This window comes from Ambystoma mexicanum, chromosome 7q (genome assembly GCF_040938575.1).
Source record: "Ambystoma mexicanum isolate Mex_15411 chromosome 7q, UKY_AmexF1_1, whole genome shotgun sequence".
NCBI lineage: Eukaryota > Metazoa > Chordata > Amphibia > Caudata > Ambystomatidae > Ambystoma > Ambystoma mexicanum.
Window position 1 is genome coordinate 403,580,133 of NC_090941.1, and position 18,932 is coordinate 403,599,064.

Sequence of the window (18,932 nt, forward strand, 5' to 3'; positions counted from 1 at the left end):
TCTTGCAGCCCTCTTCTAGATTAGCTGAACAGGTCGTAGACAACAAAGGGGAAGATAAAGGAAAAGGATGTTGCAATAGTCCAGCCTAGAGATGACCAGGGCTCTAGTGACGTTGAGATTGTGGGGGAAGGTGAGGAACAGTAGAATGTCTGCTCTAAAATGTAAGGAGTAAAGGAGAGAGAGGACTTAAAGATGACCTCAATGTATTTGGCCTCAAAGGAAGGTGAGAGTAGAGGGCCCAAAAGGGGCAGCCAAAGGGTAGAAGTAAAACAGGGAACAGGTGTCACAATAAGAAAGCTCTCTGTCTTACTGGCATTGAGACAGAGAATGTTAGCCGCAGACAATGCCTGGATGGTAGTCAGGGATATAGAACGAGGAGAACAAATGAGTAGAGGGAAGTTTAAGAAAAGCTGTGTGCCATTAACAAAACACTCAAAATGAGAATAGAATAAGGACATCAGGTGTGAAAGAAGGACAAAATAGATATTGAAGAGGCACAATGATAGGATAGAACACTGGAGTGCTCTGCAAGTAGACAGTGAGGTAGTGGAGTAGAAACGGCCAAGTTGCAGATGGGAAGGGCGGTTACTGAGGAAAACAGGTCAGCCAGTACAGGGCCCAGTCCATGATGCTGAAGGTATCATTTAACCGTTTAGTGAGGATAGAATGGCTGACTGGGTGAAAGGAGGAGGAGACATCAAGGAGCACTATCCTCAATTGTCCTACATTCATAAATACCATATACACTTCAATTATATAACTCCACCACATTACAAATACAGTATACTCCCCCTACAGTACCCATAATTGCTCTACACATATTTCGATACCACCACCATAAAATTAAACCATGTAACAAGTACGCGCAATACACCTTTAAATAACAATCCTCACCAGACACCACCCCACCGCGCCATCCAAATAATGTCCGCAGGCACTCAAATTTGGTTGTGGACCTGGTGGCACCTGCACACCTTTTTTCCACCTATATAAACAGCTCCATGTCAACTTTATTCCACTACCCACCCTTTCCAGGCCCTCTTTCGGCCACCAAATAACCCCAAATGTGTTTTACAGACTGTCAACGCACTGTCCGCGGTCATCAGAGATGTCCACGGGCTCGGCGGCACCTGCAAACCCCTTTTTCACTTATGAAAACAGCTCCATGTTAACTGTATTTCACTCCCCCACCACCTCCAGGCCCTCTTTCGGCCACCAAATAACCCTAAATGTGTTTTCCAGACTTTTTTCTCACTGCGCTATCCGTGGACAATGGCAGCTGTCCGCAGATCCAACATGACGACCGTTTAAAAAAATATGAAGCACCTCACATTTTAATTGACCAATCAGCGAGCGTGTATGATGTCCGCCTGCATGATGCTGCTCTCTGATTGGACCAGAGGCATCCGCGGATCCCGAATCAGGAAGTGAGTCTGCTGACCAGACCCAGATATCACTAATTTGTTTTGACCTTCTTTTGGCCCATATTTTTAAAAAACACCTGACGGATTTACAGCAAATTTACAAAAGCAAGCTTTTGGGACCAAGCCGCTGCTCCTAGTGCAAATTTGTTGAAAATCAGTCCTGCGGTTTGGGCTGTAAGCACGAGCAAAATATTTCTCCATTGCATCTATTGCATTTTGTTATCCCGCTATAACTTTGCAACCCGTAAAACCGCACCAAACTTATTTTGAGGGGGCCAAATACTTTTTTTTGCAAAGTTTGGTGTGGATTCGTCAAACGGGGCCAAGTTATAAAACGCCCAAAAAAAGCTCTTTCTATGACCAGAGCAACTTAACCATAACTACAAGGCCGCTACCGCAGGCCCTGTGATTACCATACGTTTTGGTAGACATTGTGGATCCTGGGTCTATGTACTATTGAAAGTGTGAGATTCTACCTATGCATCCTGGGAGCCTTGAGGTGAATGTGGAAAAGTTAAGCTCTGTACAGTGGCATATTTTCAGGACTCACAGTGGAATTTATAACAGCATTTGATGGAACTGATTGTACCAGGAGCATTTGAAAATCACCACAAAGTTGATGTTCCATATGTCAGGTTACTTGGTGTTCACCAAAGCTGCCTCGTGGGTATGCAGTGATAAAATCGTGGCAAAAATGTCGCCTGTACAAAAAATGCCATGGTTTGACCCGTTAAGGGCTTACCCCATTACAGCATTTAAGGGGACCGGGGTGTCCCCAGCTCCCCTTAAATGATATAATGGGTCTGGGGTTTGCGGGGGTGTTCCCCACATCCTTTACATGGATTGCAGCGGCAAAACCACAGCCTTTTTGCCGCAATATTTTGTGTACTCTCCCATTTTTGCCGCTATTTTAACACATGAAACCGCCTCGTGTTCAGGTACGTTCCTTCACCGTGATTCAGAGTTCGAGTTTATTCATCACTGACTGCTTGATGAAGTCTATGATTTCCTGATGGTCGGCATGAGAGTCTGAGCAGGTTTCAATGTAATGTAGTGTCTGCTAGTGGAACGTTTTACCCCTCAACTTTTTTTCCATTTTTGAAAATGATCAACTACATGGGCAGGAGCACCATGCCTCTCCCTTTTGCCCAAGAGGTGGATGGGTTGCTCTCTCCTAGGTGAGATGACCTCTCTTGCAGTCTCATTCTATGGGCCTCATTACACGGTAGGCGGTAACCATGGCGCTATTAGCGCCATGGTTGCCGCCTGTATTTTACCGTGTCCGCCTTGGTGATGGCGGAATTACCGCCCTACACCAAGGTGAGCGGGGGCAGTAATTCCCCATTCACCAAGGCTCTTCCCCATCACCATTTTTGCCCCCATATGGCATAATGGGAACGGGGAAGGTGCAAATTTACGGTACCGCAAATTGCTGCACCGTAATTAGCTCCGAGGTCCCTTTGCGGCACCCTACTTTAACGGCTGCTAAAACCAACCGTTAAAGTCGGGTCCTGCAAAGGGAACTCGTAGTAAGGCGGTAGGGGTTTACCGGTACCGGTGCCCTTACCGGTACCGGTAAACCTCTACCGCCTACCGTGTAATGTGTCCTAATGACTACGGTAATTTCCCTTATGATGAAAGCCGCTCCGCCTGCCACTCTACTCGCTTGGGAAGAAGGCATACGCGGGTTTGCCTGGGCAACGCATTGTGAAGCTATTACATGCACACTTGTTTCTTTGCTTTCTCTTCTATTATTGCTACGTGGGAGGGGGAACCAGTGGCACAAATCACCCGCTGTGTCAGACACTTCCTGGGGTGCATGCCGTTAATAAGTGTCCCTTTGAAGATACACACTACCAAGGGTTATTAATAATCATAACATGGAAGCTGTCAGAATTGATTATTGTACTTATTGGTAAGCAGCTGCCTTCTGACAGGAACAAAGACTGGAGGAATGAAGGCACTAAATCTAAACCTGCAGCTCTCTAGACATGTCGGACCATAACTCACATGATCCCACACCATTGACTATGCTGACTAGCACTCATGGGAGTTGTCGTCCAAAAAAGTAAAGGTCTGCAAACCTCGACATTAAGGCATGCAGTGTTGCGTTAATGAGAGGACTTGAGAACAAATGGTCGCCTTTGAGGCTTCGTTTTAAGTGCAAGTGTGCCTTCTAATCTGTGCTGTTCCTGTTCCCTAGAGGCCTTCATTTTGAGCGTTGACCAAATACCTCTTTCGTGACATCTTTAAAAATTGCAAAAATAATATTGCTAGCATATTCTAAGCAATTGACCAAGTTGGCTTCTGTGAAAAGGATGAACACTCAGGTTCATTCAACACGTTTACTGAAACATTTAGGAAGAATTATACTATAATCCTTGGCCTACTGTGAGAATTTAGAGGGGATTAGGGAATCCGTCGATGTTGGCATATCGGAAGACAATGCCACTGAAGGACTGTGTGCCATTCCTACAGGAGAGGTTTGTTCACATTTCCACAATGCTTTAATATGGAAAATTAGGAGGCAAACGACTAATAGACCCTCTTCATGGTTAAAATATGATAAAGATCCCAAACTATGTCATCAATCATATTATCCACGTGTTATTTAAGACTAATATACAGCCCAATCACCGATTTGATAGGTAGTTTATCAGCACCTGTCAGGCAGGCAGTTCTGTGTAGGAAAGCAAGACTAGGATGCTTGCCAAAGTGAGAAGATCTGTGACAGCGGGCCAACCACCCAACAATGACAAAGCAAGACAGACTTTCGGGGATATTGAAAGGTGAGAAAAACAGCGCAGGAGTCACATCAGGAAAAGTCACAGTACATGAAGTCTTTTTTTCAGGTCATCACATGTTTTCAGGCAGATCTGGCACACCCTAAATCTCCAGGTCACTGAACGAGTTGGCACTGCAAGCGAACCCCTCCAGGCAGAGGGATTTCTCCCCCCTCCCGCAAGTCAACAGGTCCCTGTGGAAGAAGAGTTCGCAAGTTCCGCGAGTTATATAGGGGTACATCACAACTTCTTTTAACTATTTAAATGCTTACTTTTTCAAACAGAAATAGATTTGATTTAAGTGAGAAGCAAATTACAAAACCGAGATGCCTTTGCCTTGCGTGCAAGAATAGCATTTGAGCATTCATTGCACGTGTTAATGATGTGTGGTCAGATTGTTGCTGAAGCACGATATCTATGGAGACTGGGATCTCTGAGGTTCCTGGCATTGATGATCCATGCTGCCTGACTCCCGGGGTAAAGGATGGGGCAGAAAACGCGGCTGGGCACCACCACCTACTACGTGATGCTGGACCCACAGAGAGCACGCCCTGACATATCCGAGGAGGCTCCCATTCTTTTGACTTGTCTCAGGGAGCAATAACACGCCCATGCCATGGCCCCATAAACGAAATTCCCATCGTGAATAGAATATCTAAAAATCTACCGCCCTGATGATGCAATTGTACCCAAGAGGCAGCCAAGGCAGAAAACCCATAACACCATCTCTCACAGGGAGTTCTAGAGCAGTCAAAACTCTTATCCTGGTAACACTACGGTTTCTGGGGGAAATGGAGTTGCCAATTTCTTCACCAAAGACAGATCAGTGGGGGAAATGGAGTTGCCAATTTCTTCACCAAAGACAGATCAGTATCAGAAGCATTGGATTCTGGGCAATAAGTGACCTGCTTTAAGGACACTGGCTCCACAGGCAAACAGCACCAGGAAACCTCGCACAAAGAAACCTTCATTGTCAGTGTTTGCATGTGCGGTTGTGCAATAGCGTGCGTGATGGCAAAGCACAGCTGCGGCAGCCAGCTGCCTACCTCTATGTAGCCAGGAACGGCACGGCAACAGAGGCAGCAGACAGAGCATTCATTCTTCTTGTTCATTTCTCAAGGTAAGGTTTGGGAATGTGGGAAGTGTGTGCGTGGAGTTTTATTTGTTGTGGGCCAATGCTGTAACATCTATCACTGTGTCTGTTTGGTGTCGATCCCATTTGGCTCTGTGACACACAGTTGACTGGTACATACCGGTAAGGCACACTGCACCAAACACGGGAGATGACACAAAAAAACATATAACCCTTATAAACCGGTTCTGCGTGACGTGCAAGAAATCCAGCCCAAGCCAGATAGTATTTATCAAGTTCTGCTCCGACTGGAACCCTTCTTCTTGGCATACAGAATAAGCTAGAATTGTGTCCATTCCTGAACTCTAGGCTGAGTGCGAGCCTTCCAGTGTTAGAGCACCAGCTTTTATCCTCAATCCCGGCTCCATAGAGCCATGCTTCCTGGGCATCTAGAGGATTCAGCGCCCCGGGTACGTATAGTGAGACGGAACCTGGAAATGCAGGCCCACCCCCCAGAAGTCATCTCCATGCTTTGACAAAAAGGGAGAAAACTTGCTTTGCAATCTAAATACTTCAAACACACTGGCAGTAAACAATCAAAAAATAGGCCATAGGCTCACCTCTGTGAGAATGAACACGGCTAAATGACCTGTTCTTTGGGAAGGTACCCACTCGAGAGTCCGCAGCCACACTTTACCTGACTGTACCTTTCACAGAAGAGAAATAGCCATTTGCATATCAGTTTTTGTCCCACCCTCAGTCCAGCACCAAAATGCCATGGCAATTCTCTTCTGAACAAGAGTACCAACAGCAACCTTGTTGGGCCTCATCAGTGAGGTGGAGCTGTGCCTCTCTGAGCACAGTGAGCAAGGGGTCCACGTCTGGATGCCCCTGGGAAGCTTAGGGTGACTAAATACTTAAAACACACTGGCAGTAAACCATCATTGATGATATTTAGCAGCACAGGTATTACATGTTCAATAGAAATGCGGTCAGGTCAGAGGTGATAATGCAGTGGCGATGCACATGCTATGTCTGACTTACTGTGAGGGAATCCCTGCCTCCCGGGAGGCGCGGGAGCAAAGACTTATGTGTGCTGTTTTCAAACTTGCCCTACAACTCAGCTGTTCAACTCAGCTCCATTCAAAAGGGTTATGCAGACATGCATGTACATTCTACCCCCTGCACCATAATCACCATTGGTCAACAGCAGCCTATCTCTCAGGGGAAAACTTAAAATCACAAAATGACTGTAACTATTAAATAAAAGTAGCGCCCAAACACGTCTATATAAATGGATCCCTCTCTACTGGCACACATAAACCCCTCTGCTAAATAATATCCCAGGGTGGTTCCAGTGACATGGGGCCTTTGAAGGGGTCACAACCACAATGGTGGATACAGAGCTCTCAGGTGTTCCCATGTCAGGTGCAGTCTCTCCAGTTCAGGTTTTATTATTTGCATTCTGGGATTCGCAGCATGGTTTTTTCACATTATAAACGCATGTGTGCAAGCCCTAGAGTGCAAAGAAGAGAAACAGGATTGTATAAGCCACTCACTCCCGACAGGGGGCAGCTTAAGCTCTGCGGGGTTGATTTATGCGAGTACATCTGTCACTTTGCACAATCCTATTTGACTTTTTTGCACAAGACCTGCACACTCCTGTTGTGACAATCATCAGCTCTTTTATCATTTTACACAAATTCGATTCATTCCTGAAATGTACTGGTTTTAGGTATTGTGATCTGATATAAATCAATAAATGAAACGAAACCTATACATGGTCGCGTTAAGGATGCAGCAGGGTTCACAATATGGAGAACATGGAGAACATATAGCAAAGTTGCACTGACTCCAACTGCCAGTCGCCAGATTGAACTTAATGCGCTACCCCCTTTACACAAAGAGGTTTTGGAGTTTTCACTGACACCCCAAAGTTATGGAACCCACACTCAGAAACATCTCACAGCTAGGGGAACACTCATCATTCAGATTCTGACATTGCCACCTACAGCCTTGCGTGCTGCGGAATGTTGCAGAACCAACGTTTTGGTTGGACCCCCTCTACTGAGAACCCCCAGCATGAAGAGGACAAGCTACCAACAAACCCAAGACTGAGTGTGTCCAAATAGTCAGAATGTCCAGCAATAAAGGCGAAACAGTGTACATAGGAGCACAGAGAGGAGGCAGAGGAGATGTGAGGAGAGACACACTGCCCTTTGGTGTGGTTTATCTGTTCACCAACTCATTGACAAACCATAAACATGTTAAACGCAGTGGCCATTCCCATCCACTACCTTCCAAAGCCCACACAAATCACAACCTCCTTGGATCTGTTTGAGATCGTTCTTTAAGTTAATGGCTTCACTGCAGCTTTAAACCAGCCCCTGGTATAATACAAAAAACTAACTGCGCCTTCAGGCACCTGATTTTTAAGCAATATGTCTGTCCTCACATCTGTTCCTTGCATTAAATTACCGATACAAATAAGTGTGGCGAATCCAACAGTTGTGGTTCTTTTCAAATAATTAGATAGGGCTTTTCCAAGCACTGCTTTCATATACCCAGGTGCACACATCATTTTTCAGCAGCTGTCTTGTGGCCACATTACACAATGATGGAAGTACTTGGCAAATGCCCATCCAATGCCAACACAAAAGGCAAAACTCTTGGCTTTGCCAATGCATGTTTATTCTTACTGCAACACATTATATGATTACATATGGAAGAATTATTCAGTTGAAAATGTTTTAGCAAAAATGATAGCACATCTTTGTGCAACTGCTCTCACTCCATCAACAAGTCTATAATGCAATAGAGGAAAAAAGAACACACAATGTACAGTAATGTAACGTAAAGTGATCTTGTATAGTGCCCTCCTGCCATTTGACAGCCTTTCTGTTTGTGGCCACTTAAGAAAAATGAGTGATGTTGGTTATTAGTGGGGCTGGCAAATGAGAATTTTTCTGTGTTTATTAAGCCTGTAGACACTCTTAAAACAGAGCCATGGGCCCCAAAAGGTTGTTAATCCAACACTGCGTGTTTAGGAGGGTTTTTTGGCACAGTCGAATCCCAGGTTGAGCTCGTCAAAAGTTCAGTGGTCTCCCAAAATGATTCATCGTCCAATCAGAAGCCTCAGACCTTGTGCCAAATCTCTGGCTTATTGATTCTTTGTTCAACCTATCCAAGCCCTCGAAGCTCCTAAAGAAAGTTGGACCCATTCAAAAGGTCCATCTCACTTCCTTTTCCTTTGTGGCTATTGCTAGACTGTGAATGAAGGAGAACCCAGAGCAGACATATGCTTGAAGAGTGTTTGGAGGGTGTATTATTTGTACGTTGTTGATTTGTGTCTAGTTTGTTGGTCTTTGCAGTATTTTCACTGTCAGTTTTGGTGCCCCATTTCATAGTGTTTGTTCAGTGTGTCGTTAGTTTTGCTGCTGAAAAGGGGGAAGAAAATCCCTTTCCTCTGGTTCCTTCCCTATTGTTACCACTAATAAAACTGGCAAAGGAAAGGAAACGTTATTTTCCTGATACCATCCCCCAAAAAGCATTACAACAAAGAAACTATTTGTAATTTCCAAATTCTCAGTGCATGTTTCATGTTGTTTTCATCTCATCTCCCCACATGATACTGTGTTGGTTTGTCATTCAGTGTCGTGTAGTGTTGTTTGTCTAGTAGGGAGTTGACTTGTCCTTGAGGGTGCTCCTGGTGATCTGGTGTTTTCACATTTTTGAGTTCTCAGGGTTTTGGCTTCTCCTGGTTCTCCTAGTTTGTTTGCCGGTACTCACATGATGTCCTTGTTATGCTAGAAGTGGAAGGACAGGAGGAGCTCCTAATTCTGTTCCTTTTGCCGCTTCACACACCCAGGCCACATTGAATTTCCAGTTGTCTAAGACAGCATGGATTGCGGTAGGACTCATGTGGAGTGGGACATGAGATGGGGCAAGGACATCGGAAGAGGCCTGTCCACAAAATCAAGTGTTTAGAGCTTCTGGTAGAGGCTGCCACAGAGGCTGGGAAGACAGGACCTCTTCGGGGCAGTGAGAAGCAGGAGGGCATCATTCTTCATTTGGGATGAGCTGTGGCAAGAACCCTGGATTTGGTGTATGGGACAGTGTGTTTCAAGTTGGGGGTCATTGAGAAGAATTAGCCTCCGCCCAGCAGAGTGAGGGCGCTAAGGAAGATGGGAGGCCCATCAGAAAGAGCCTCAAGGGAAGGTGCAACATTTGGAGGTTTTGCAGCAGGAGTTGGACCTACCTGAGGAGGAGATAGAGGTTGAGCTTTTCGCTTCGCTTGCCATTTAGGGGGAGCAAAGCAGGCACCCTCAAACAGTACATATTGCACATGGGCGTTGAGATGGGAGCATTTTGCCCTTCCCTGCAGAAGACCATCAGAGGCACAAGGGCAAGCACCAAGGCCACACCCTAGCAGAAAATGGCTAGGAGAAATCATGTTCACCAGTGGCATAAAGAAATGTACTCAGTGAATGAGTGCCTTGACTCTACTGAGCTCACTAGCCAACCAGCTACCATCACTACCCACTCCAGCAGTTGTGAGGAAATGGGTCCTAAGTGCCAGAGTGTAGCAGATTGATGTTCTACATTCCCCAGACCTGGTTGGGGTTGGTGCACCACTGTCAACACCAGCCTTTGGGAGAAACGGGTTATACCTTGTGAAAAGAAATGCCAGAACATACTGTTTTCACTGCATGATGCCTGCAAGCCCGGGGAGGTGGACTACTCAGTAATAGCAAAGAACATAAATAGGCACCAACAGCCATCCCAGCTGTCCCATCTTTCCCTCCAGTGGGTTGCTGTCCAGGAGTAAGAAATGAGAGATTAGCCCAAGAGTAGACTCCCCAAACGCAAGAGTGTGGGAGAGTTTGCGAACTTTAGTGAGAGACAACCTCTGTGGGAGAGCCTGTGAACTGCAGTAGGTGGCACTGGTGGTGCTCTGTGCTCTGTGGGACAGCCACATAACTTTAAAGGGTGGCTTAGGCATGTGAAAGAGTCTTAGAACTTTAGTGGATGTCTGCACCCTATTAGAAAGCCTGAGAAATGTAAGTGGTGGGTGCACCATGTGTGAGAGCCCAATATCCTTAAGGGGTGGATGCATCCTGTGAGAGAGCCTGAAAATATGTAACAAGTGGTTCTTGTCATTGTGACAATAGTGGGATTCAAAAGATTGTCTGTCATAATATGCAATGAACTGTGTAAGTCAGCAACTGGCCAGGGCTTCTTAATCAGTACTACAGTTATTGTTCCCAGTCACAAGTGCCACAAAACAACTTTCCTTCACGTGTCAGTGTCTGGCTTGTTCTGGGTAACACACCATCATCATCCGCATCTTCCAAGCTGATGTGTAGGCTATATGCAGATGTCATTCCCTAGTGTTCAGGAATAAAATATCTGTTTACTTTTATAAACATCAGTTGTTCATCATGCATCACTGTGAGGCCTCTCCAGCGGATGGTGAAAGCAGCCCCTGCTGCACTAAAACCTCTCCCTGATTGCGTTCAATAGCAACTTGCATAAGTGGAGGTGGACATGTGGATAGCTTATAGTACCAATAATGAACTTGGTCATCCTTTCCCACGTGTGAAGTGGCCAGTACAGAGGTAGGTATAAAGCATCACTGGGGCTGATGGTCAGGGTGTGCAGTCTTTCCATCGAAAAAGTTTCCAACAAAACGTTTTCCATTGAAACGTATGCAATGAAAAAATATGCATCAAATGCACATTTGTGTGGGGTAAAGGGTTCATTTTGTTTGGGGTGGGTTCTTAAGGGTAAAAAACAGGGGTTTGTGGGAGACCCCCCCAAAAAAATGCATTCGATGCACATTTTTTCCTTGGATCACTTTCAATGCATTTTCATTTCGTTGGAAAGTTTTCAATGTAAAGACATGTAACCGATGGTCAGCTGTCTGTTCCTGCTCATAACCACTCTGTTTTGAAGATACCTAAGTCACTGAGCAGGGTGTTTCACAGCATCTCCTCCCATTAGGGTGCCTCCGCACTGCTCACAATGCTTTAAACAGGTGTCTGTGATGCGCTTTTATTAGAAGCTGTCAATCCTGAACTTGACACGGGTAGTATAGCTCAGTGGCAATGTGCTTGTCTAGGCAGCAAGATGATGCTTAGCAACACAAGACCGAATCCTGGGTCAACGCTCAGAAACCTCTTTGGTATCAAGCATGCTATAAATAAACAATTATAATTACATTCCCTGTGTAGGTGGCAAAATGTGGGCTGGTTGGTGTTTTTACTGATGCATGCTCTCTTTCTCGAATTGTTGTAGCTGGCAGCATAGCAATGGGTATTTCCACACTTGCACAGTGTCTCCAACTTTTTTTCTGCCAGTGCTCCTCCACAACACATGCAGATGGAAAGCATCCACTGTTGTCTTGAATCGTGGGTCCAGAAAGGAAACCAGCGGGCATTCAATGTTATCCTCAAATGCAAGTGCCCATGGGTTGTCAGGTGGTACCCAGTAATATTACCCACACACAAATGGTCACCATACATAATATCGCCAGGAAAAGGCAGCAGTGACATTATGTATGGTGACCATGTGTAAGGGGAGCAGGGCTGTCCTCCGCTTGCCGTGGGGGAATTATTTATATTTTTTTTTAAACAGGGGATGCGGGGGTGTCCACCACAGGTTCATAGTGATAATGTCACCACAAACCACAGTCTTTTTCAGCGACTTTTTTCCACACTGCCTTTTTGCTGGGACATTATCACATGGAACCTTGTCAGGTCAAGTTGGTAGCAGGTCCTGCACCAGCTCCTTGACATCACCTACCAACGCATAGACTCTTACTATGTTGTCCAGATGCAGCTCAAGCAGGCACCAGAAGGAGCACCTCACTGAGGAATGCATTGTGATTCCTAACCCACTTGGTGGTATCCACGAAGTGTCCTTGCACAGAGCAGACATTAGACATCAGATGTCATTGACGGTGTCAAAAATGTTGCTGTGAGTATTGCAATAATCTGTGATGGCATTGCACTGCTTGAATAACCTTTTCAACGTGTGCAAAGTGGAGTTCCAATGGGTGGCCATGGAGGTCTTCAGGTTGTGCTGTGGACACTTCTGGCACACCCGGAATTGGCACAATACATTTTGGCATGGTAAACCTGTCTGAAACAGGATCTGATCTGTTGTGTCATTGCATGTGACACCCGCAACTGATGATAACGTGTGTGACCATCAGCTGAAAGACATGCACACAGCAGTGGATGTGCATTGACCCTCCGATTTGTAGGGAAGCAGACATATTTGATCCATTGCCTGCTGCAACTGTCGGGGGGAAATTCTGCCGGGGTCGGCCGGGCCGTCCGCAGACCTCCGGGAAGGGAGGCCCCAACTCCTCCCGTATATCCCAGATGAGATAGAGTATGAGACACACACAAGGAGCAAGGCGACTCTGCTGTTTATTATGCAAACGGCAGGGATGGGTCAAGGAGCGTACGCGTTCGTCCTGACACACACAATTGTGGGGCTCGCAGGCCCTTTTTACTGCATTATGACGCGCTACTTGCGTCACTTCAGAAAGTTAACAAAAAACCTATCGCCACTCTTAATTGGTTGCTCGAGTGGTAGGGTTAGTATAGTACACATATAGAGAATGATATTAGTGGTCAAGGTGTAGTCAGGTGGTATATCTGGGTTGTCCCTATAATTAGATACATAAGAATTGATACATGAAGACCCCTGAGGATTGGCTAATGTTACTGACGTCTGAGATAAGAGCCCCATGTTCTGATTGGTGCATCCGTGAGCTCCCCAGCCTGGGACCACCGTTGTTCCCAGCTCTCGGTGTACCTGTGTTTGCAACAATGTTTCAATATGGGTACGTGCAGACAATGTGAGGATTTATTCATAGGTGGAAGGCTGACCGCTCCCACTGTAGCAGGTGTTCATTGAGCCTTTCACGTGTCTCGGCCTGTGTCTCGTAGTGAGGGACCCAGACGCCTTTTCTCTCCTGGGTTTTGGCATCTCGTCAGGTTCGGCTTGGTCACGTGGGGCGGGACCGTGTTTGAGGCAGAATTCTGCAGAATTAATATTGCTTTTCCACTATGTGTCTGGTTTAATTTGTAGATATGACTTTAACGTTGGTATGCGGAGTGCGAGGTTGCAACATCGTGCCTTTGATGATTTGTTCTTGGATGTGGGTTTGCAACATTGCGACCTTGGCTGATTTCTCCACCAGGCTCATTCTGCAGGATCAGCAACCTGACTTTTGCTTTGTTAATGTCCACGGGAACTCTTGCTTGAGGCCTACTTGGGCCTGGTGTATAGTGATCCATTTCGGACATGGGTGCTTTAGGTTATAGTGGCATATATTTCCATGACCAGTATCGTGTTTCTATTATACCTCTCATGGTGGTAACGGGTTTCAAGAGAAGCGTGAGCAAGCGGCGTTATAGATGAGTTCATGATGCATCTTGCGTTTCTGCATTCTGAAAGCCTATGTAAAAATAATAAAGACGTACGTCCGTGAGTATGTCTGTCGCCTACGTCAGAGCACTGAGTATGTTCTTCGTGTAGATTGGTGTGGAAATGTTAAGTGTGTATATTTGTACAGATGTGCTTCCCGTCGTCTAGGTCGTCATGGCATCTCTAACGACGTGTGGTTTTTAGTCTAGCTGATCCGAGCCGCAGGTGTCGGCATGGCCAGTGCGGGCTGCTGGGCAGGCAGGTGGACACATCCGTATGTTCCTGTACCAGGGTACCTGGTCGTCTGGTAACTGGACAAACTCTTCTCGCGGCGGGTGTCTGGGTCGTGACCCTCTAGGCCAAGCGCGAGAGGTGAAGGACGGGAGCCTGGTCTTCCATTCTCCCACTTCAGTCCCCCCTCTGGTCGACTTGTCGACCACAAACATATCCTTCTCGTTATCTCCTCTTACTCTCCATATCTTAGTTATCCCTCCGAGATGTCCATAATGGTTCACATGATCTTCAAATGACCAATACATGTATTCACATGTTCCTCCAGGAGTACAGTATACCCATCTTCCTATGTAGCTCCTGGGGTTCCTTGGATTCTCGATCTTCACTGATGGTGGGTCTAGATTATTGGTGATGATTTGGGTGCGCAACTTCTCCCTTTCTTGTATTATCACACCTGTATGCTGGCCGTCATCTGCTGGCATTAAGGGGTGCATTCCCACCATTTCCAGCAACTCGTCAGTCGTGCGTGCCTTCCGGGCCTTCCAAAATCTAATTATGATCAGGGCAGCTCCAGCCAAAATAGCACATCCCACTATTATTTTCAGTCCATCTGACAGCCAAGATGGCATCCATGACCATAATAGTGAAAACCAGCTCTTATCCTTGTTTACACCGTTACTTTCGTCCATCATTTTGGAGTGCATCTGGGCCAGTTGTGAAACTGCTTCTGTCAGTGTACCATTGTCAGCATCGTTGGCAGGTATGAACGTGCAGCAAGATTGTCCTATCTTTGCACAAACTCCTCCTTCCATTGCTGTGAGAAGGTCCAATACATATCTGTTCTGGAGTGCTACCATCCTGACAGCTCGCAGCTCCTCTTTAATTGCGTTGAACCCATTTACTGTTGAATTGATGGTCATCATTAGTTCCCACCTGGTTATTTGGAGCCATTTTGCGTTTGCGTATGCCTGCAGTCCCGGATGTATTATTGAGGAGAAGAACATTGCTGCTCTGCTGAATAGTCTGTGTTCTGGCGGTATTGATGTTAGTTCCGTTTCCGACCTTCCCCATAGGTAATTTCCTGTCAATGGCTCTCCTTGTCTTTTTCTCCTATTTAGGACAGTATCATTGCTGTTGGTCCTGTTTCCTTGCTCCTTCTGAAGTGGTGCAGATCTCTTTCTTCTCTTATCTCCTTCATCCATTTTAGGAAATTTCGCCACATCGACATGCTTCTTAGGTACCACTAGTGATGGTACGTTGACGTGTACCATTGTGCACACACCATTCCACAGGGGAGGCAGTGTATGATATGCCTTTTCTCCACAAGCCCAATAATGGTCCATTATTACTGCTGTTCCCGCTCCCCCCTCAGGTAACTCCATCAGGCTTGCACAATTGGTGTTATATCCTACGTCCACCTCTCCTTTATGCTGGTAGCATACTTTGGGCGCAGTCAATGGTAGTATAGTTATCGGGTCTTCATCTTCTTCTACCCACGTGAGCATTGGTACATATTGGATCCACGTCGTCCAACATCGATGATTGTGTGTCTCGATAGTTGAGATAGTTTCTTTTGTTACCATGTTGCTGCCAATCACTCCTATCTCCCAGTTGTTGCCCAGGTACACCTTTCCTGTTATCGTCAGTAGCGGCCTTTCCCAGCATCCTTGTTTACCCGGAACTTCAGTGGCGTACCAATCACATGGTAGATACTGCAGTGTTACCTTCTTTGTTTCTCCTTTTGCAGGGCCACTTGTTATGTACCTGAATGCTTCAGCATGTAAACTGGTCTTGTGATAACTCAGATAGGTCTTGAGGAAGTTGTTTTCATATGGGTATGAGTCTCGTGTCTTCCATGTCATGTGCACTACTGTTCCTTGAAACCTTCCTTTCGTTTGGAACAGGGCCAAATATATTATGCACTGTGCTGTTTTTTCATCTATTTCTGTGGCAACAAATGTTCGTGAAGCGCTCATGGCGTATGGTATTAATGAGCAAACGTAACAGCTATCCTCAGTTGTCTGCTTACCAATGCGGGTCATGTGCTGGTACCATATGTTGTTTGTGACGTGTGCTGAATCGTGTACATAATTATCAATACCTTTATTGTCTGAGTATGTGCTGCGTTTAACTCTATTTTGCTTGGGTGCAATGTTACTATTACCACCTGACGTAACACCTGTTGCAGCAGAGGACGGGGGTATATTAAGTTTGGGTGCAGCAATAAAATCGATAGCATAGCTGTACTGCCAGACAGAGGCAGCCAGGAACCCGGTGATCATAAAAATCCCTATTATTTTTATTACATATGCTAATTTCACCGGCATTTTGCTCTTACCTTGCTGCGGTCCTGGCAGCTTATTCTTGCGACGTTACAGTTGGCCGCCTAAAAATTCTCAAAAGTGCTCGTTATTAAATGTTAGTTTTAAGCTCTCCCTATCAAGTAGTCATTCAGTGCCCAGGCGAAGAGCTGCTCCCACGCTACTCTAAGTGATGGGTCTCTTAAGACCGGCAAGTATGGGCGGAGGTGGGGCATGTGATATTCTATGGCCAGGAGGAAGGCTGTGTAGTAGACACGTACCCTTCTCCTTTTTAAGTATGTTGGCCTCTTTATTTCGTATACAAATTGGTGTGACAATTCCTCTGGGTAGTTATCGTCTGGCAGCACCATCTACACCTGCACACTGAATTTGTTAATTAGCTTTTCTTAACAATACAATATTACGCAGTTCCTGTATGTGCGAGAGAAAAAAGAGAACATTCACGTGTTTACATGTGTATTAGTGCAAGCATGTCCTTCAGTTTTAGTTACACCTGTACTTAGCAGTCAATGGGGGGGGGTTTGTGCTCAAATGGCGGAAGTATTTTTACTCTTTGAGCGAGTGATCATGGGGTGGGCAGCATGGGGATCACCCCCTTCTTCGTCAGTTATTGTCTCCGAGGGAACAATTGGGTCGTTGTCTGTGGTGGAACTTTCTTCCGCTGTCGGGGATGTTGTTGCTGTTCTTAAAATGGACCTGTCGTTGGCGCTGGGGCGGGTCTGCAGTTTGTAAATCTTTACGTCATGTAGGTGGTTCCAGGCACGCTTATCCTTTAGTTTTACTGCTCTTGTTGATACATCCTCTACCAGATGGGGGCCAGTGAACCTCTTCTGGTTCCACTTTCTATTGAAATTGCGAAGTAGTACGTGGTCACCTTTGGCAAGTTTGCACGAGTTCTCCTTTCCCAATTCCGTACTTTCGTCTTTTTCTTGATTGCTGGTAGACCCGCCCCGTGTGCGCTCGAGCTGTTGAGACACAAACACGACACTAGTAATCAAAGAAGACACATATTGATACATTTCATCACCTAACACATTCGCTGAACTTTCGTGGTCGGTGAATGCCCTTGATGTTGGTGTTAGGGGAAGGCGCATTTGACGTCCAGTTACCACTTCGTGAGGGGTGAGGTGGTGGTCGGACCCTGGCCTGTTTCTAAGCTCAAATAATGCTAACGGAAGGCAATACAACCAACTTTTCTTTGTTGTTTGTTGTATTTTAGCAATTGCCTCCTTCAATAAGCCATTCAGGCGTTCACATACACCATTAGCCTGTGGGTGGTATGCACATGCAAATTTGTGTTTAATGTTCAGCAGGGATGTGATATGCTGGAACATTTCGTTTGCGAAATGGGGGCCATTGTCTGATCTTAGCACCTCGCACACTCCCCATCTGGGGAAGACCTCCCTTACTATGAATTTGGCTGCTCTAAACGCATCAGGGTGTGAACAGGGCCCTGCTTCAATCCATCTAGAAAATGGGCATACTACTACAATCATATACCTATTGCCTTGACAGATGTTGATCATATCAACATAGTCAATGTGAAGGTGCCGAAAAGGTCCTTCTGGCCGGGGTATGGTACCTCTTATCACTTTTAGAGTATGACCGGCCGTAAACTGTTGACATGTTAGGCAATTGCTGATAAAATTTGACACATGGGAGGTTAACTCGGGACAAAACCAATCTTCTCGAATTCGTGCTGCAATTATTTCCTTGCCTGTATGGGCAGGGTGGTGTAATTGGCTCAAGGCGGTATTTAATAGTGTCAACGGTATTACAACTTTCCCAGTGCCACCCTGGCGCCATAGTGCGTCGGTTGGTGACATTATGCATCCTCTTTTCACCCATACTTCTTTTTCGGCCATTGGTGCAGCCGCTTGTAGTTCCATAATCTGTGTGGCTGGGAGATGGGTGTACCCTTCTCTTATTAACATCTCCCTAGCTATTCCCCTCCCTCTCCCTCTCTGTGAGTCTGTGGGGTTCCATATCTCACCAAAATATGCAGCATATTTCGCATGTGCGTCTGCTGCTGCATTTCCTTTTGAGACGTAGTCTTCTCCATTGGTGTGTGCGGTGCATTTTACTAGGGCTAATTCTTGGGGGTCGTTTATTACTTCAATTAGTTCAGCCAACAAGAGGGCATGTTGTACTGGAGTGCCATCAGCTCTCCTAAACCCTCTTCTTCTCCATTTTGATAGCCCTGAGTGGACAGTGGATGTAACATATGCACTGTCAGAATATATAGTTACTCTTTTATTAAAACTTTCCTTTAATGCCAATATTAGTGCAACGAGTTCCATGGCTTGAGCAGAGTAATGCTGTGGTAATTGTACACACTTCATAGCCACACACACCGGCGCCTCCATCATTTTTACTACTGCTGCCCCAGTCCTTCGTATCCCATCTCCTTGATCAATAGTTGATGACCCATCTATAAACAAAAGCTCACCTCCCTCTAGTGCGTTTTCTTCAACTTTCCTAGCACATGAGTACATTTCAGTTACTTGGGTGCAGTCGTGGGCGTAATCTCCCTCTTCAATTACTTCTGCTAGGAACCTTGCAGGGTTAACCGTGCTACATCTAACAATTGCTAGTTCAGCTTTAGACAAAATAATCTCATAACCTGATGCCCTCTGTGTCGTTAGTGTGGACTTAG